General features: G+C 37.2%; 1 protein-coding gene across 6 annotated transcripts in view; it reads left to right on the top strand.

Moving 5' to 3' along the window:
* ERBIN (erbb2 interacting protein) overlaps positions 1–18,438 on the top strand; it is a 114,509-nt gene that overhangs the window by 15,492 nt on the left and 80,579 nt on the right. For 4 of the 6 annotated variants that reach the window (XM_062598979.1, XM_062598978.1, XM_062598976.1 and 1 more), the window contains one exon: positions 2,854–2,967. The exons of the other annotated variants lie outside the window; for them this stretch is intronic. The gene's annotated coding sequence lies outside the window, so the exon portion shown is untranslated. The remainder of the gene's footprint in view (positions 1–2,853; positions 2,968–18,438) is intronic. 6 annotated transcript variants of the gene reach the window in all.

Genomic DNA, 18,438 nt, shown 5'->3' with positions numbered 1-18,438 from the left:
TACGCCAGTTGGGATTCTGCCTCCGCCTCCTCACCAAGCATGCACATGCACACACCTCTTAAAATAAGGGGGAAACTACGTATTTTAAGATCCAGAAAAGATCCTATTTTTTTTCCAGATATCTAATACCATCAACCATATACAATGAAAACAATTCTTCTGTTTTTTAATTTGCATCTTTTCTGAAATGGAGCCTGACTTTCAGAAGTGTCACAGTGGAGTAATATCCAAGTTGATTTTTCTCATAGTTGGCTTTAGAGCCATAAATGTAAGAAACATCTGATAGGAGTACAAGGGATGATGTAGTTATAAAAAGTCATGGTTTGCCATAACTCTTCTGAAATAAGAAGTTAGAACTCAAATGTAGTATGAGCACTTTTTTAGTGATTTGCCCATCAGGACTTTGGATTGGATTCTGTTCTTGGTGTTGGTAGGCAGCATGTATTTTAATTAAAAATAAGAATATAGGATAGTGAAAAAGCTAGGATTAAGCTGTAGCATAGTTCTACCTAAACTTTATCATGTTACCATGTTGTGAGGAAAAGCTTAATTAGATGAAGAGATGCCAGAGCAAAAGATCTTTCTTCTGAAAACTGTGTAAAATGCTTTTCTCCCCCCTCCTCCCCAACCCTTAACTTTTGGGGACTAGCTTAGCACTGAAAGAGATCTTGCAGCATGTGTACCAGAGTGTAGATGTCAGCAAGTAATAGCTGAGGATGAGTGTGTGTGTGTGTATTTTTATTTTTGTAATAAGAAGGTAGTTAACAGTCACAGCAAATATACAATATTTGATAGTAGAATTAAATTAATGCCTCAGCTTGTGTAACGACATCTTATTTCTCAGCAGAGGGAGAGAAAGGAAGATGGAGGAGTGTTCCAATCTTTTTTTCTTTTAGGACAAATTTTCTGGACTTTTTTCCTTTAGAATGGTATTGATCTTTCTTTCTGGACACGGATACTTAGATATACTTAGATGATAATCTTTCATGTAATGATCTGTGCAATTGTTCATTGTTTATATAGTTCTCTGGTTCCTGTTTTCTTGGCACCTGGGGATGCAGTGAAGAGGTCAGTGATTGAAGCACTGATGGAGGCTACCATGGAATGGAGACTTGTTTGAGGCAGTCCCGAGCTGGACTACATGCTCCCGAGGAGCTAACGTGTCCAACATAGTCCGCTCTCTGCCTATAGGGATGTCGTATTGATCTCACATTGAACTGGATATTTAACCTTCTGTGGAAGATGGCGATACAAGGGAGAAGAAATTTATTTTGTTCTTGTCAGTTTAGAGTCAAGACAGCTGTTTCAATATTCCACACAGAGGAGCAGTCCCTAAATGGAGTGTATATGAATGGAGTTGCTAGCTGGATGTAAACTTGATCCAGTCCACTGCTTATGTTACTGTTTTTAGACATACAAATTTTTTGGCTGTAGGTGGGAAAGCAGTAGGAAAATTTCAGAAGGAGCATTCCAGAGCCACTGCCATAAGGGGTGGCAACCCAAATTTCTCGTTCTGCAGCAAGCCAGGGAAGTTGCAGTACCGTCATGGAACCCTGGCATCCTTCAGCGGCTCTAGCCTGGCCATAGCCTGACCAGCAGTGTTTTTGGAAATGGTAGCTGAAATACAAAGCAACTGTTAAACAATTATATTAGTATGAAGAGTCTAGGATTTTCTGAATCACTGAGTGTTTTGGAATTGGCAAGAACAGTTACTTTAGCGATCATTCTGTTAGTCTTAGTTTAGTAATTCCTAAAGTTTCCTCATTTTGCACCTGTACATAGAATGCCCACATGAAAACAGTGTGTTAGTCAAAATCTGATATGCTGAAGAACCTTCCTATTGTTTTTAAAAAAGATCTTGTCTAGCAGGCTGCCTAAATATACTACACATAATCACTTTTTTTTTTTTGATGTGGGATGTTTGCTGTTTTGAAAGCAGATGACAAAACCATCCTACTGTAATTGATCTTGCTCCCTTTCGTTTATATTTTGTCACCTTATTTGAACTGGCCCCAACACATGTCATCAGGATGAGGTTATGGGTGTGTTCAATATATGTCTTAGAGTTACTGTGTTATTCCAGCATACTAGCCAGGGCCACATAATAAAACTTGGTGTCCTCAACATACAGAGTATGTGGCAATACTCCATAAAAGCTCTCCAGGCAGAATTAGCTTCTCAGAAATAGATCCAACTACTTGTGAGCAACTGTCTTCACTTTTGCCAATGGCTGTGGCTGCAAACTTTCAATAAAATCTCACGTTAAGCTAAATGAAAAGCAGCTGGAAGGTCCAATTAAAATAATTGGAGCTTTTAAAAGCCTCATCTGTTGCTAGGAGTTGTATTTCCCCATGAGGGCTGTGGGAGAATTTGTGACATGGTGTGAGTGGTATAGATTCTCTTTCAGGGAATGTGCTTCAGACTCACTGGAATAGCAGTGCTTTAAGAAGTTATCTGGCTTAGGTCCCGCATATAACTTACTATATTCTGTTAACCTTGAACATTAAAATTCTTTTTCTGTTGTTTTTATGGATGGCATTGGTTTGAACTCGAACTTACTAGCAATCTATACGTTTTGGTTTTGGCTGTTACAGACAGAGCAGGTAATAATATACCTTATCAGTGTTTTGGCATGTTGTCTCTGGTGTTTTTATCACTTTGAGATTTCCCAGAGGCAAAAATGAATAATTGTAGGATGTTTGTTGTGGTGGTAAGTTACATAGTACAACTTCTGTGTCTGTTCAGTTTTGATGTTAAACAAAGTTCGTGGGTGGTTTTCAAACTGTCTTATATTTTCCATAAGACCCATGATTACCATAATCTTGAAAATGTTTTTGTAATTATTTTTCCCAGTTCCATGTGGATGGTATAATAAACTCCATTCTACATCCTGGTGATTCTGTGGTCCAAGTTCAGAAACTGATTCGAACTCCTATGGTGTGAATTGGAAGAGGTGCAGTGATTCGGGTAGGTGACTGTCCAGATCTACTGAAGGAGATAAGGGGAAGACTATGTCTTGAGTGCATTTATTGTTGTTGATATTTATTGTTGTTCCAGTTACTCGTCAGTGTGCTAATAGGTAATCTTCGCTTATTGTTATGTATAAGAATATATAAAACTTTATTTTTATTGTTGAATATGTATTACAATAGCTTGTAAGGAAGATGTATAAGAGCTGATGATTGTAGCTGCTTTTTGACAAAAAGTGCCAAGAAGAGTCACTGTTGTTTAGCCTTTTTATTGTAGCTAAATATACATTTACTCAGGGTCAAGCTCCATGCATAGATCACAGAAGGTATTCTATGTATCTGTGGTTTTAACATGCTCATTTTCTTCTATATAAGCATGTGTGTATAGGCAATCTATTTTCCATTGTTACTGATAAGATTTTCTGCGTTGTTTACTTGGAATGTTACGTATTGTATGTCATTTTATAACAGTGTGTTCAGCTGGTTCTGTGCAAAAAGTGAAATAGTTTCAAATAAATACTGTTGCCTTTGGGGAGCTAACTTAAATGCTATTATTGTATCCAGAGAGACATTAACATGAATGCTTTTTTGTCTCCGTTACAAGCTTATACTCTTTTGTTTTTGTACCCGTCGTATATTTGCATACAGTTATTTGTTAGTGATGCTTTTTTTTTATTTTTTTAAGAGATTAGACTAAATGCTTTGTTTAAACTTATTTTTTTAATCTCATTCAACAGCAGATGCACTTAATTCAGACTAATGAATTAATGGGATAGCCTAACTAGAATGATGTGGATTTTTTTTTTAATGTAAATGTATGCCTAGTTGAAGTGCTGAAAAAATTCCTTAATAGATCACAGTACATTTCGATCTTAATATATTGGACTAGGAATCATTGTACTAGTACTTATTAGGACCATTGAGCAAACACATTTTTCACCCTGTTATTTTCCTCCTCTAATGTAAGACTGTAGAGAGAATATACTCACAAATATTTGTAACTATACACAGAAAATGCTTGACTTTGGGGGAGAGGGAATATATTTTAATAGTAAAAATACTATTGTAAATGCTTAATAACGTAGAAATGATGCACTTGGAAATGCAGGTGCCTTATGAGATTTAAATTTATAACCATTTTGAAAGGTAGTGCAGGTGTTAGGGAAAATGATTAAAAAAAAAAGAATAGTAAAGAGAAAAGGCTATTTTGTTTTGAGAATCAGATTTTATCTTTTTGAGAGGAAAATCTTAATTGTTTATAAAAATTATTTGAAGATATTCTATATGAGTGCTTCAGATTATTCAATCTTCTATAATCAAGGATCTATAGAAGCAATAAAGTGTCATTTTTCTCTATTACATTTCTGAGCTTTCTTTCATTGTGAAACAAAATCAAGTCACGAGAGATGCAGTTTTGTGATTTGGATAGGCTGAGACTTTTAATAAGCTAACAGAATAACAAAGCAGGGAGTTCAAGCAGCAGTGCACAGCTTTGATTTGGATATGGTCCTTTTATTTGTTATTATGCTATTCATATTTTTCAGTAATTTTCCCTAATGTGCATAACAGAGTAGACAGATATTCAAACATCTGTAAGAATAATTCCATTTTGAATTAGATTCTTTTATAATCCTAGTTTTCCTTGTAGATATGATTGTTTTGGCATTGAAATGCTTGTTAAGTCTGCTTAAGATAATTCAGATGGAATGGTTACTCTATAGTTTATTTTTAGATGCTTTGCATTAATTTGCTCTTATTTTATGTGTAGCTCTTCATTCCTAATTGTTGATTCATGGGACAGACTTGGTTAATGAGACCGGGACTGGAAGGCAGATCTCTTTGCAATAACCTTATGACTACAAGCATATCTCAAATAATTGAATTGTACAGCTTAATGTAATGAAGTATTTACTGTAGTATTGCAAGGGACATAATCAGTGTGTATGATGATTTCTGATCTGCTTGGGTAGAGGTCTCCTACTGCAAGCTGAGCATGTGCTCTCTAAATTCTTCTCAAAGTTTTGGAATGGATAGTTTTCTGGAAAATATGCCATGACTTGTTGTAGTGCTAAATCCACGTTTAGCACACTGCTAAATAATTTGATCCAGAATGAAGTTAATGTATTGATGAGTACTAAATATATGTGGTGAAAATATGGATCATGAGTGAGTTCTTATTTGAGTATTGCTGAACTATATGAAAGAAATTTTAAAATCAAATATTAAATGCTAGAATTTATTACATCCTTATTTCCCTTTTTGTGATTCATATTCTGCCTTGTAAGTGAACTTGACAAGTCTCTGAAATCTTCAACTGTACAGAGTACTGCAGTTTCCTTTGTAGTGGAGTAATATTGTATATTTGCTCTTCTAACTACCTTTTATTTAGGGATGCAATTTTTGAAGCTGCATTTGATTAGAATAACCGAAGGAAAATCCTATTCCCCTCTCTTACCATCAAGACTTCAATCTGAGTAAATAAAAAGTGGGGGGGGGGAGAGGAGCCCTATCTCTATCCTATCCCTTCAGTGTTCTTGTGGCTTTATTCTGAATTTTTGGATGTATTTCAAGCTTCTTATATATATGCTTTAGTCTGCATATTTACTCTGTGAGCCCTCTTGACTTGCTGATTCATTTGTCCTTGTAGCAGTAAATGTTGGCCTGGTTCTCCTCCTTCCTAGTTCTATTGACAAGTTTTGGCATGAAGTGCCTGCTCAAACTGATCTCAGGTGGTTGAGTTAGGAAGGTTAATTAAGTCGGAGCAAGACTTGTTTTATCTTGGCAATCTGTATGGGGAACCCTGTCTTTCTGTCTGCTTGATGTTCTCTGTAATGCAGAGTAGGTATGGTACAAGAATAGGATAGCAGAGTAGGCTAGGTAAAAATTTTCAGCTTCACAGCATTAAACACTAAAATATTGTAGACTGTTATTTCAAGACTTTATGAAGGACACTGGTTAGTTTTGTTACTTAAAAATGTTTGCTGCTAATGAAGCCTGTCTAACAAGATTAGGTTATCAGAGGGTTGGCTTGTGTGATAAGCTTCCTGGTTGAGACATGGCCAAAATTGGATATCTAAGGATAACCACATTCATCCTGAATAGATCTAGGCAAATTATTTTAATTCTGTGCAATGACTAGGAATTAGGAAGCTTCATTTTTGCATTGTGTAAGCAGTTTTGGTAAACTGTTTCTCAGTTCAGCAACTGGCAAATAAAAAACATTTATTATACAATGCTATAAATATGCATGGTGGTTTCAGAAGGGAAGTATGGAGAGAACACTTCTATCCAACTTATTTAAATAGTATGACACATTTTAGCTTCCTCCTCCCCTTTCCTCTCTCCTCTCCTATTCCAGCCACATTCTTCAGTGGAGACAGAGAATTAAGTGCCAGCAAATCTATACAAACAAATCTCTTGTTGATAGTTGTTTGAATTCTTGGCTGACTGCAGTTTACTGATATAGGAATATGTGTGCCTATTTCTTCAGTTTAGATGCACCTTATCTGTCATTCACGGAGGTTGGGTGTTTTCTCCTCTTCCTTTTGAGTGTTTTCCGTAAAAGAATTTTTTTCTTAGGGATTTATTTGCATCAGTCATAGTATGTGATGTATTTTTCTGCTTAGGGAAGAAATGGTGATGAGGCAGAAATGTCTCGTAAAGTGCACTACTTTAAATGATATCATAGGTAGCCATGGGAGGATGTAGGACATGTGCCGTGTCTTACTTTTCCTGCAAAAATATTTTCTTTATATAAAGTACAATAGAATTATTTCTTGCATTGGTGTTAACATGTCTGGAGGACTGTAGAACATCCATGGAGAGCTGGAAAGACTGATGTGCTAGAAAATGCCACATCGGTATGAGAAATACTGCCCATCACTGAAGGAGAGTGGAAAAATGAAGCAGGCTAGTTTACAACTAGCTGTTTTGCAGTCAGCTCAGACATCATACATAGAAAGTATGAAGAATAAATCCTCTTTCCTTAGTAGGAAATGGGGTAGTACAGGAAGAATGCTTTGTATCTAGAAACATGTAATTACTGCCAAGTTGCCAGCCTGCAAGTTTCAGAGAGTCTTGAATGGAGAATGTGCTGAAGTCCAAGCTGTCAGGCTGTCAAGCATGTCCTGCATTTCAACATTCAATAGCTTGTTTCTAAAACAATGAAGAGGATCCAGGTGCTCTCCAGACTTTCCTTCTGCCAGTGAGCCAATGAAGACAAAAGAAAAGGATCTCTTTAAGTGAGTTAGCTGGCTAGATGAGTAATGCAAAAGTGAAGAGTGTTGATTTTATGAAATATTGGCTTCTTTTTAGAGCAAAAGGATGGTGGATTTTTCTCAGAGGGCAGAAATTTGAGGTAAACATTGATTGCAGAAGATAAGGAAGTAGAGTAAAGCAGGTACAAGAAGAAAAAAAATTGTTCTTTTAATACAAAACCACGGTATTGGAAATAGAGTTTGTTAAGAGCTGAGATGAACAACTTTAATGATCTGTTAAAAAAAAAAAAAAAAAAGGTGTTAGGTGCTCATTTTTTTTAAAAAAAAATGCTTATTTAAAAGCATAAGGTTGGTCTGTTCAATATCACTTGTCCGTAGTAGGAAGAATCATGTGATGAGATGGTTAAAATAGCTGCCTATAACTTAGGAAGAATCAAATGAGGAAAAGGGAAAGAGTGTTATTTTGGTTAAAATAACTTTGCCTATTTTTAACTTTGGATGACTGAAGAATTAAAAAAAAAAGAATAAAAAAGAACAAAAATACTTGTTAATCAGTATTTTCTCAGGTAAACCACAGAAAAAATACTTAGCAACTGCAGGCCACCAAATTGTAGTTGTGTTCACGATGATGAATTCCGTAAGTACAGGAAACTTCACTTTTATATGCAAGTGGTCTTAGACTGCTAATCCTAAAATGTTCATAAAAGATGACGAATACAATATTCTTAGAAGCCAGTGCAGAAGGATTCAGAATAGTGCCTCACCTGAAAGGTGCTGAGTAAGCAAACGCATAATTTAAAATGTCTTTGATAAAATATAAGTGACTATGAATTGATTTTTATTTTACATAATAAATATAAAGTTTAATCAGTAGCATTTATTTGTTCTTTTTTCCTAAAGACCACTTGAAAGCCATTCAGCTAAATTATCTGTATAGAAATTCCTTTTCTCCTCCAATTTTAAAGGGATATAAGTTAAGGGTGTTTTATTACATGCTTAGAAAGCTACAGTTTTAGAACAAAATAATGTAGGCATGAAAAGTGTCCATCTGTTAATTAAATGAAGAAAAAAGACACAGCGGTGACTATGGGTTAGAAGCTAAAGATTGCAGAAATTGAAGGTAGCAGGAAATCCACCTTAAATGTTGTATGCTATGTTAGCATCATTGAGATGCTTGAGAAGGTGATGGGGGAGGGGAGGAAAATCCAATCCTTCTGTCTTTAATATGCTCAGCAGATATGGTTCAGTTACTTGATGTATTTCATAAATCAGAAAATCCAGGAAGACTTGATGATCAAACTGTTAAGAATCAGACTCCTTTTTTAGGCTTTTTCAACAGACAAGTGGCTCACTTAAAAAAAAAAAAAAAAAAAAACTTTCTAATCACTCACTATACTTACAGCTGTCTTAAATTTGTATTTAGGTTGTAGGATTCATGATCTGCATAGTCTATCATGTGAAATAATGCTTTCTCACGTTCCCCTTCTCTGCACTTTGAAGTAGTTGCTGCTTTGAGAACAAACCACTGTTTGTCTTTTGCATGTTACTCTTGGTACTTGAGGATATAAAGCTGTTTGATCTGCCTCTCATCCTGGATTAGATGAAGAAGCTTCTGTGGTCTTTTAGCTACTACTAGGCTATTTAGAACTCAAGCCATTCTCTTGTTTAATGTAAATGCTTATATGGCTGCTGCTGATTCCTTCATTCCTTCCCTACTCTCTGTGCTGAAATAAAGACTTCAGGTAAAAATTATTCCAGACTTATTCTATCTCTATTCAGTTATAAATGTGTTCTCATTTAGGAGCTGAAATATCTCCTCTTTAATTCAGAGACAAAACTCTTTCAAAGCATGAAGGTAATTTCTTCAGCTGTAATTGTGTTAATGAGAACACAAGAAAAAAACCTTTGCTTTCAGATATCAAGGAAATTGCTTGAATACTCATTTGCTCTCAGTACAGATGAAGTTAGAATTGAGGGTCGGTTCCCACAGATCATTCATTTCCGTGTTATATGGGAATACAGTCATCAGGACATAGTGTATTTCTTCTTTTGAGTCTTATGTTTGTATCAAACTTTATTTGTTTTGCTAGATCCTAGTTGGAACAGTAGGGAAACAGATCTTGTAAACATTTGATTTAATTTTCTGGTTAAAAAGTCTAAATACTTTTATCAATGTAACTCTATTGGTCTTGCTTTGCGTATGCTTGTGCAAATACAATGCCTGTAATGCATTTTAATAAATGTTTAAAAGCATTTTTTTCAAATAATTTGATTGCTTTTTGTGGGCATGTAATCCAAGGGAGTTTTAGAAAAGCGACTGAAATCACCTATCATGATTCAACAGAAGTGTGGCATACAGAGTACAGTGTACTCATCGATAGGATGCGGGAGAAGTATTGGTTAACTTGATAAACAATGATATTTGCAGGTCATCAGCCTGGTGATTATTAGGATTTTGTTTTCGAGTGTTGTTCTGAAGGCAAGAGGAAAGGAATGATGAAGGAATGCACAGTGAATTAATTTTATAGATCTGTCTGGGGATGGTTTCAAAAGCTACTTTGAAAGTTTGAGAATGGTGATTAGAGTTGAACTGTATTGACTGCTCAGGAGTTTACCTCTTGATTTTGAATGAGAAAATAGTATGGAAAATACAGTGAAAGTGAGCTGCTTACCTGAAATAGAAAACTAGAAATGAAAAGAGGGATCCTTGGAACAGCAACACTGTCAAGGATTTTGCTAGAAATTTTTTAGCAAGATTCTGTTTTGGATGTATGGGACAGGGGTGAATGGGATGACAGGAATGTGAGGGAGGAATGACTGGAAGGAGATGTGGGTATGAGTAACAGGCAGGATAGTGGTAGTTTCCACTAGCTGATGAATCACCACTAGCTAGTGGTAATTTCCAAAGCTATAGGAACAGCTGTTGATGGTGGCTGATATCAGAGCTCTGGTTTTGTGTGTTGAATACAAGTGGGCAAACCACAGACGTCATTTGGAACTCTCTTGTCAAATGGAAGAGTGTCAGGGAAGCCTTAGTGTTAGAAAGGCAGGGAAAAGCAACTCTAGGTGGCAAAGAACGTACGGAAAAGGAAGAGGAACACGCAGAAGAGGGGAGAGGACAGAGCAGAAAATCCTAATGGAATGAATGAGGAAGTGAAAGAGAAGGTTCTTTGGGGGCTCTCACCTTGGGGAGAGTCTCATTAAGGACTTCATCATTGGAAGGATCTCCTGTATAGTATAATAGGTCTCTGAGAAACCTTGGACTGATAGAAGCTATATTATTAGCAAACAAAACAAGTCTTTTCTATCTCTATTTCCATTTTTAAGACCAAGTTTTGACTGAGAGTAAAGGCTCCTCTTTAAATTTCACTGCTTCTGAAGCTTACCAGCTGTGGTTTCTTTCAAACATGTATTTAAAACAACAAAAACACATGTCAGTGGAGATAAAGATTGAGGTGGATTGAGAACTGGCTGAAAGGCAGAGCTCAGAGGGTCGTCATCAGTGGCATGGAGTCTAGTTGGAGGCCTGTGGCTACTGACATCCTCCAGGGCTCAGTACTAGGTCCCATCCTGTTCAACTTATTCTTCAGTGACCTGGACGAGGGGACAGAGTGCCTCCTCAACAACTTTGCTGATGATACCAAGCTGGGAGGACTGGCTGACGCACCTGAGGGCTGTGCTGTGATTCAGAGAGACCTGGACAGGCTGGAGAGCTGGGCAGAGAGGAACCTCGTGAGGTTCAACAGGGGCAAGTGCCGAGTCCTGCACCTAGGGAGGAATAACCCTAGGCACCAGTACAGGCTGGAGACTGACCCTCTGGAGAGCAGCTCTGCAGAGAAGGACCTGGGAGTGCTGGTGGATGGCAGGTTGACCATGAGGCAGCAATGTGCCCTTGTGGCCAAGAAGGCCGATAGTCTCCTGGGGCGCATTGAGAAGAGTGTTGCCGGCAGGTGGAGGGAGGTGATCCTGCCCCTCTCCTCAGCCCTGGTGAGGCCTCATCTCGAGTACTGCGTCCAGTTCTGGTCTCCCCAGTACAACAGAGACATGGAGCTACAGAGAGAATCCAGCGTAGGGCTATGAGGATGATCAGAGGGCTGGAGCATCTGCCCTATGAGGAACAACTGCGAGAGTACCTGAAGGGAGGATGTCAGGGGGATGGGGCCAAACTCTTTTCAGTTGTCCCATGTGACAGGACAAGAGGCAATGGGCAGAAATTGAAGCACAAGCAGTTGCACCTGAACGTGAGGGGGGAATTTCTTCCCTGTGAGAGTGACGGAGCACTGGCACAGGTTGCCCAGAGAGGTTGCAGAGTCTCCTTCTCTGGAGATCTTCAAGGCCTGCCTGAATGCAACCCTGTCTACCATGCTTTAAGTGACCCTGCTTGAGCAGGGAGGTTGGACTAGATGATCTCCAGAGGTCCCTTCCAACTTTACTGATTCTATGAAAGATGTTTTATGTGGAGAATGGTTTCCCAGACCTTTTACATCTAGCGAGAAGGCCTCCTACTTAAACTAGTGAGTGTTAAATAAGCTGGTCAAGCTCTGTCTTAATGTTTGCTATTTTTGGTGTAGATAGTGGCCTGCCAGCTCTAATTGAAGCTTTTTAGACTGTTTCTTTCTTTTTAACTGGTGTAGTGATAGCACTAGTGTTATTGATTAGCACACATGCTGGTCTCTTCAAAAGCATTGATCACACTGTAAGCATTTATTCTCAGCCCACCTTCTCAATTGTGTAAAACACCAGACTATTAACCTTAAGTGCTTTTTTTTCTATGTCTGAAGAGTTTTGTAGGAACACTGGACCATGGGCTTAGTCTCTGAGTAAATGCATTAAAATGATACTGAATTATTTTATCATGATGCCATCAGTCTGTCTCAGTTCTGATCCTTTAATGTTATTAAAATGAAAGCTGGTATCAAGAGTGGAATTAGTCCATTAATCTCGCTACTGATCTATACTGAAGTTTTTTTTTTCCACTAGAAATAAATCTAGTTTTCTTTTCTGCTGTTAATATGTGATTGATATGTTAAAAATCAATCTGTTGGAGAAAGTTGGAGTTTTGTTTCAAAGTATTTTAGTGTGAGACAGAAAATGGCATAGAGGTGCCATCTAATGTGGTTTTAATAAGTAGCTGATTTTCTTCCCTAAAAGGCTAGAATTCACTGACCTGGAGATGATTTACTTTATTACTAAGAAAGCTTTAAATACAGACTTAAATTTTAGGCCAAATCCTTTACTGTGCCCAGAAAATTGGGAGGAAGTGATTGAGATTGGAACACAGAAGGTATCAGGTGTCTTTCAGAGCTTCCACTCCGCTTCCTCTGAGAATGGAGCTGTATGTAAATGTTTGTCTATTGGATCTAATATTACATTTCATATATTATTAGAAGATACTGTGAACTGGAATGGGCAAGAGTTTGGAAAGGTGCATTAATACAATCCTCAAAATGCAGTGCAGACAGTTTTAGAGTGCTTTTGTTGGTTTGTGAAGGTCCGTCATTCCTCTAGACAGTAAATATCTCTGAGAAGACTTTTCAAACAGTGACAGAGATTGAGAATGAGAAACTTAAGTGACTTGCAGCCTATGCGTAACCAGCAGTTTCTGCATGTTATACAATGCTCTATTAGTTTAGACAAACTTCTCTAGTTAAACCATTAAGAAGTGAGGCAAAAACGACTGTTGCTGTATCATTGTCAGAGCAAAAAGAGCAAACTTGTACCCTGTTCTTTTCTATACACTGTCATCTTCTACCCAAGGTTTAAAGCAACTTGTATTCTTGTTTCTTCAGCTTCTAAAAGCATCACTTATACAATCCTTTGTTTGCTTCAAGTTCTATCTGCAAAGATTATATTTTTATATATGTGTGTGCATGTGTGTATATATATATGTATGTATGTATATATAAAAAAAGTGGCAGAGGGGAAAAAAGGAGGACCATTTTCCAGTCAGTTGAATTCACTGTATTAATTTCCTTAAAACTTTTTTTTATAGAGTTGAGGATTATTTACCTTGCAGCTATGCAATTTCAAATTTCAGAAATTATTACCTTCATGAACTGTTTGCCTTGTAGTTCAGATGGCTTGTGGTCCCAGATTGCTTTTGTGCCTTAGATGAGGATTGTCATCCTGTTGGACAGTAAAAATCCAAGGGGGATTGTAAAGCTTTGTTTCATCCAGAAAGCAGATCACTTCTGGAATAGTCTTCATGGAAATATAAATGAGCTTTGCAATAGGGTTTAGTAGCTTTAAATTACAAGTTAAAAAGTGACAATCCATCACTGCTTCTCAGACAGGTAGTGAGGAGATCTGACAACATGCCAAGGCTTAGAGTTTAATCTCATTGTTTGAGCTAATTTATAAGCAGCAGCATTAGTCTTCTCAAGAGTAATGTGGTAATGTCACAGAGAAACAAATTGTGCCTCAATGGCAGATGGCACATGCCTGTATGAAATGTAATAGACTGAAAATACGTTTTGGAGTGGTTTTGTATGTGGTTAGTCATGGTCAAGTAGCTCTTGCACTTAATGATGAATTTGAGCTCCTGGGAACAGGAACTTCAGCTTCCAGAAGCACACCTGCTCAGTTGTTCACCACTTACTTAAAACGTTTTAATACTGAAAACTTACCTTGAAAGCATTTCCGCCCCCCCCTTCAGATGGAAGCATTTTAAAAACTCGTCTTGTGATTTCTGTTTTGTTCCTGACCTACTATCTAGACCTACTATCTAACTTCTTTTTTGACTATGAAAGTGTATTATTTCTCTTGGGTTCTTGCTATGTTATTGTTTGTAGAGAACACTGACATTCAAGAATTGATCTTATAATGTACATGTGGGATGAGTTAATGATATACTGTTATGACAGGGAATTGATACGCAGATTAATTGACAGTATAAAAAGTATGTGACGGTTCTTTTTCTGTTCTTTAAGCCCACCCAAGCAAGCAAAACTGTCCTAATGATTTTGTATTGTTATGTTCAGAGAACAGCTGAGGTTGATGGCATTTGTAGATATGAGTATTCAGCAGTTTTGCAAGCAAGTTCTGATATTGCTAATTATATCTGTAATCAAAACTGGTCAGAGATGATGTTTCCTAATAGAATTTTATAAAGCAGAGCGGAACAAAATAAATGCAGAAGGAAGTAAAAGGGCTCATAATAGCAATTTCTAATTAGAAAGTTATGCCCATTCACAGTTGGAGGAAAATGACATCTAAATATAGATTTCAGGGTTGCCTAAGTAGCTCTGCTCACCTCTGCTCTGGAAGGAAAGGGAACTCAGGAATTTGTGTGTCCTAACAATGGCTTGGCTGGTAGCATGAGAGCTATAATTAAGTATACAATTACAGCAACTATTTGCTGTTGTTTTCTATTTATTTAAACAATTTGAACAGTTTGAAAAGTTCTGTCTGTTATGCTGTAAAATAGTGTTTCTGAAGTATGGGCAATGCCAGAAATAAGTAAAAGATCTATTATGTTCTTAATATTTTTTTAAGATATTAAGGTATATTTTTATCTTAATCTAATTTCAGACAGTATCTAGATGGTTATTGGCTCTGACAACTTATTCCAGTGTATTTTATGCATGATTTGATAAACTTAAAGCATGTAGATGGTTTGGATAATAGCACTTCAAGCTGTGTTGTGTAATCTCGTGGAGCAACCAGTAGTAATACTTCTGTAAAAGGCCACAGAGACTAGGTAAACATACGTACTTAGCATGCCACTAACATTCAACAAAGTGCGTAAAACTTGCTACCTGAATTTGGTGGGTGCCTAAGGTTCTGCTGCAGGGCCTATCCACAGCCTTCTGTGTCTAATAGACTTAAAAGCTCTAGGATCCAAAATTGTGCATAAGCTATTGTAGAATGACAAAGTATCTACATAATGCAGTAGATGTAATGAAAGTACCTCTGCCTGAGCAGGTTTTAAATGGGGGGAAATATACTACCTTTATAGTCCTCATTAATGGTGTATAAGCAATAATAATATTTGGGATGCTGGAGACCAGAACATTCTGGATCATTTATTTTTTGGGGGGACACGAGTGCACACTGTGACAATCTTTTGGTCATTCAGGTGAATGACTTACCCTGAGATTTGTTTGATCAAATCTCACAAGTTGTTATTGGAAAGTTCAATATGCAATTAAATATTGTGCATAGAAGCTTTGCCGAGTGTGCATATTCACTGTACCTTCTCGCCTTCTCATGCTTAGTAATCATATTCACTTTATTTAGATTGCTTCTATCTTCCTCTTACCAAGTAGTTAACGAATTACCCATGTTAGTGAGTCAGCATCTATTTAATGCAATATTTAGCCAGTTGTTCCTTGCTTACAGAGGTGTGGGTGTTGGGTGCCACCAGCATGCTATACCCACCCATGGTCCCTATAAAACATGACGCCATGTTTCTTAAGTACTGAGCAAATAAAATAAGTGTCCCTCCCTAAAGTACTTCAGTGTTTAACAGAAGATGAGAAACAACATGCAGGTGTAATGAAGTAGAGGAGGGGGAAAAGAGTATGTTTGATGAGGGGTAGTGGGGAAGAAAGGATGTGAGGATCACAATAATAGCATTGTACAGGTTAATCACCTATTTTGCTTAGATTAAATATGTCCTTTCTATTTACAGTGATATGAATTCTCGTGTAGGTTAGTGTCTGTATAATAACTCTGTTTAACGTTTATAGTTATAAATCTTACTGCTGAAGTTCATTAAATGGATATATTCAGTCTCTTCAGTATTCCTGTTCTTAGTCATTCATTCTGAAACTGTATGCTTTCCTCTTCTTCCTTCCATTAGCCCAAGAGAGAACGATGACGTGAAGGAAGGCTGAGGTCTGAGCACATTTCCTATGGCTAACAGTAATAGGTATGGAGAAGCTCTGGCTGTTTGGAGCTGGCACTGTCTGTCTAGGGTTCTTGTGCTGGCAGGAAACTTTTACAAATAGAGGTGGGGAAAAAGGTGGAAAAGGAACAGGAGTGGCATAGGAGCAAAGAATGAGGGCACCAGATATAAATCTCATGGATTTGCAACCTCTCTTGTTATCCTGAGCTCTCTTGATGCTTTCTGTTTGTGGCATTGGTCAGCTTTCTCATATGAAGTAGACATGTCTGGTCCTTTCTGGAGTTGTTGCCAATTCTGCAGGTCCTGAGGAGACCTTTGAAATTGCTGAAACTTGGGTGAGAGTTGACATAACTCACAAAGAATGTGGATGCTTTGCTTTATATTTTAATCCCTAGATTGAGTCAAGTTGGATTCTGTGCATTACCACTAGCAATAAAGTTTCCTTAGGCTGAACTGAGACCTTGGTGTAGCTTGCAAAGCTACTCATTTCCAATCAACGAGTTAGTACAAATGTCACTTAGAAAAGTAATTCTGATGGTGCATGAGATGTAGACTGTAGCTGTTTCAAGTTTTGCTGGTTCAGTGGTCCCTAAACATGGTTTGTGAGGTCAAAGTAAGTGACTCGAGAAACTTTGCCTCCTTGACTGAAGACCCCAGGTGGTTTTCTGTTGTGTATGGTTTGTTTCTTGTTTTTCAAAGTTTAAGTGCTACTCTCTTGTGTACTTCAGAGACAAGAAACAAACTGATGTCAAAATACATCAGCAGACCTGTTTGTGTTTAAAAAGTGTTTAAAAATGTGTGTTTAAATGAATGCAGTGTTTAAAGATGTTGGGCATATTAATATTTCAAATGCTTGGTTTTAAAACGTTGCTAAAATACTTGATTTTTAACACTAAGTTTTGAATATAAAATCAAAGTATCGTGTGTCTGTATTTTCTACATTTTCATTCTCAGCTTGGTCTCTGATTGTTTGAATGGCTTCAAAGTGCAATGTGATTGCACAGTGCAGTTTTGTTTGCAATGGCATCACAGTGACAACACCAGGTGATGTCAGTAAAGCCTGAGCAGGATTGTTATATTTGAGGAGGATTAAATTGTTACTATATACTGCACTGTTACTGTTTTGCAAAGCAACTCTGGTTTGCAGAAATTAGTAGTTCACAAATCTGAACACTTGCTGTGCTTTGGTGAATGTATTTTTTTACCTCCTGTAAATCAGTAATAATTTTCAATTAAATAGCGATTTCTCCAGTCTGGTTTCTGTCCACTGATATGAAATGTCTTGGTTCTGTTAGCAGATTCTCCTTATGCTTTTTTCTTTTCCTTTAATGATAGGAAATGGTAGAGTTCATATGGGATGGAGCATTGTATATCATTAATTCATGAATGATTGAATCAACGTATGATTATTCATCTACTTTAGTAAGACTTGAACAGAGTATCTTGGATGCTAATTATGTCAACTTGGTAATTTTGCTAGAATAGAGGCAAGGAAGTATATCTCTCTTCATAGGTTATGAAAACCACCAAATTTCTACTTTTTCTACTACAAATTTTTCCAGATAAACCAACAGACCTCCTTCTCATCATACATACCAACACTGAACCAGCATTGATTACACTCAACTGTACTGCTCAATTCTGTGCTAATTGTACTATTATAAAGGAGTTTTTTTTACACCTCTTGTACTTTTCTAAGCCTAAGTATGTTTATTTTGTTGCAAAACCACACTTTGAACTCAGCATTTACCCAATGTGGGTTTTTGGTGCTATATCTGCAGAGGTGAGAGAAAAAATTTGAAAACAACCTGTTAAGAAAATTGAGTTCAGATTGAGTATTTTTGTTTATGCCTCGGAAATCAGTTTGGAGACCTTTCTTTGTTGACCAACTTGCCCAATAAAAAGCAGTTAGCAACAAAATTCAATAGATTGTTTTTCTTGCATACATTAAGATATGAACGTGTTATTTTCTTAACTATTTTGTCCAAAAGTGCTGTTACAGTACTGTAAGTATTGAACAAAATGTCATTATGCTGTACACTATGCATTTCATTTAGTTTTAAGATAATACCTCACACAGAATTCTAGATACCTTGGCTAAACAGTCAAGATTTAAAATAATAATTCATATAGTTCAGCCAGGCAGCGTCCTACAGAAATTTCTTTCTGTTCCATTATTATTGAGAAACATACCACATCCCTTGGCAGAGTACTTCTCAAATGTGTGTCCCCTGTAGCATACCAACAGTGTTGCTAAATGCAGGTTATTTTGGGCCGTGCTGGAAGCAAATGTGAGTCTTGGTGTATTCATGGAGAATGCTCTATTAGCTGTCTGCTTCCTGCAATGAAGGATTCTATCTGTCAACAGCTGTGACAGGGTGGTACAAGGAGGGACCATATCTTC

This window comes from Rhea pennata, chromosome Z (genome assembly GCF_028389875.1).
Source record: "Rhea pennata isolate bPtePen1 chromosome Z, bPtePen1.pri, whole genome shotgun sequence".
NCBI lineage: Eukaryota > Metazoa > Chordata > Aves > Rheiformes > Rheidae > Rhea > Rhea pennata.
This window is presented reverse-complemented; position numbering and strand designations above follow the sequence as displayed.